Below are 2,659 nucleotides of genomic sequence, written 5' to 3'. Positions count from 1 at the left end.
TCTGAAGAAGCAGATGCTAATATTCTTTGGAGAAGAATATTAATGGTACCATGGACTGCCGGAAGAACAAACAAATCTGTGTTGGAAGATGTGCAGCTAGAATGCGCCTTAGAAGCCAAGATGGCCAGATTTTGTCTCTATCAGGAGGGACCAGTCCCTGGAGAAGGACATCATGTTTAGTAAAGTGGAAGGTCAATGAAAAAGAGGGAGACGCCCAACAAGGTGGATTGGCACAGTGGTAGCAGCAAAGTTTAGTAGCAATTGTGAGAATGGCGCAGGATCGGGTGGTGTTTCATTCTGTTGGGCATAGGCTTGCTATGGATTGGATCCGACTTGATGGCATCTAATAATAACAACAATGTTTTTTGGCTCTCCAAAAAATTAAAATGCTTTGAGCATCCTCAAAAAACTGTTGCCATGACCTTTGCTCTTGACTGCTCTGGTTTTACTTTGACTGGACTACTTTCACCACTTGGTAGCCATTACTTTGATTGTACTTTGTTTTCAGGATTGTATCGGTAATGCCATGCTTCATCTTCTGTTATAATTCTCCCAAGAAAACGACACGATCTTAATCCCAGTTGTTTAAAATTTGCATTGAAAGCTCTGTTGTCTGTAGCTACTCTGAGTGCAACAATTTTGGTTCTCATTGAGCAGAAAGTTTGCTCAACTTTACTTTTTCAGTTAGAATTGCGTTAGCTGAACAAACTGCGATGTCTAAGTGTTGCTATTGTTTCGGCTGGTTATCCTTGGTCCTTTTCAATTAAGGTGTGAACAAGACTAATTGTTTCCTTGCAAATGATGTGGATGGTCTGCTGCTAAGAGTTTCTTCTCCATTGTCTTGTCCCTTCTTAAAAAGACTCATCCATTTGTAAATTGCTGATTCTTTAGGGCATTAGCCCATAAACTTTTCATAAACCGTCAATGATCTCACAACTCTTCTATCCAAGCTTCACCATAAATTTGATGTTTGCTTTAATTTTAGCAGAATTCTTGTTGCTTTGGTGAGGGGAGGGAAGGTTCTTTTTGTCTTATCCTTCTTAGTGCCTCAAACTAGATTCTACTCTGACATACTATGGAGCTCTGGTAGCGTAGTGGTTACGAATCAGGCTGCGAACCGCAAGGTCAGCAGTTCGAAACTACCAGCTGTTCCACAGGAGAAAGATGAGGCGTGCTGCTCCTGTAAAGATTTACAGCTTCGGAAACCCTGTACAGGGTTGCTATGGGTTGGAACCGACTCAATGGCACTTAACAACAACAACAACAACAGCAACATAACAAGTTGGAGCCCTGGTATGGCACTGTGGGTTAATGCGTCAGACTGCAAAACCGATTGAACGGTAAGGATGGTGGTTCAAGCTCACCTGCTGCTCTTCGGAAACCCTGTACAGGGTTGCTATGGGTTGGAATCGACTCGATGGCACTTAACAACAACAACATAACAAATTGGTAGAGTTTATTCTGGTGTAAAAAGCTTTGGAAGTCCATGGATAGTTTTTTCATAATACACATTTCCCATGGACTTTATGAAGACCCCTTGAAAAATGCCATTTAAGAATGTAACTTGCCTTTGATAGTAAGTATAATGCATTTTGGAGTCCTGGTGTGGTGCTGTAGGTTAATGCACCCGACTACAAAGTCATTTGAACTGTAAGGTTGGCAGTTCAAGCTCACCAGCTGCTCCTTGGAAACCCTATACAGGGTCGCTATAGGTCAGAGCTGACTCAATGGCACTTAACAACAACAACATAATGTACTTTATAATTTCTTGTCTGTTGTGTAGAATGTTGTTGTTAACTACCTGATTCATAGTGACACTGCTGCACAATGGAATGAAATGCTGCCCCATCCTGTGCCACCCTATGATAGGTTGCAGATAGGACTGTTGTGATCCATGGAATTTTTATTGACTGATTTCAGATGTTGATTGTCAGGACTTTCTTCATAGTTCATCTTAGCTTGAAACTTTCTGCTGAAACCACCACTTACAAAAGGATGGGCTACACGTGTGGTGCACTGCGTAGGATTCAAACCCAGGTATTCTGCACAGAAGGCAAGAATTTTGCCACTGAACCACAAATGTTTCATAAATGAAGTGTTGGAATTCCCTTTTACACAAGAGGGATTGAGTTTCAAGGAGGTCTATGTGATCTCCAAAGATTACATAGCTCGTAAGGAGAAGAGCTGAGATTTGATCCTTTTATCCTTTGATCACCGATGAGGTTTTTTTTTTTTTTTTTTTTTTTTTTAACACTTACAAACCTTGACTATCTCATACTCAAAGTCAATTTTGGTTCTCATGGATTTGTTTTAATTTTCTTTAGCTTCAGCTTGAACTTGCATATGAACAATTCATGGTCTGTTTTCCACAGTTACCCCCTAACCTTCTTTTTTCTTTTTTCAAGTTTTTATTGTGAATTGAGTGAAAGTTTACAAGGCAGATCATCCATTTTTCATTCAACAAATCATACACATTGTTTCATGACAATGAGTATAATCCCTCCATGTACCATCATCGGTTTACTGTATTTCTCTCTGTTCACTTTAGCTCCTTTTTTTTTTTTTTTTTTAAAACACTCAGGCATATATAATAATTTACACCACCAAAGGACACATTCTGCAAGTCTGTCTCCTGGCCGCCAGCTCTTAGACCCTCTCT

The 2,659-nt window shown here is 40.1% G+C and overlaps 1 protein-coding gene across 1 annotated transcript in view; it reads left to right on the top strand.

Annotated features, from left to right (window-relative positions):
* Positions 1-2,659, top strand: part of LOC102820687 (succinate--hydroxymethylglutarate CoA-transferase-like) — a 1,213,992-nt gene that overhangs the window by 79,711 nt on the left and 1,131,622 nt on the right. The gene's annotated exons all lie outside the window — the stretch shown is intronic.

Source organism: Chrysochloris asiatica, unplaced genomic scaffold, assembly GCF_000296735.1.
Source record: "Chrysochloris asiatica unplaced genomic scaffold, ChrAsi1.0 scaffold00006, whole genome shotgun sequence".
Lineage (NCBI taxonomy): Eukaryota > Metazoa > Chordata > Mammalia > Afrosoricida > Chrysochloridae > Chrysochloris > Chrysochloris asiatica.
The sequence above is the reverse complement of the archived record's forward strand: the minus strand, read 5'-3'. Positions and strand labels throughout refer to the sequence as shown.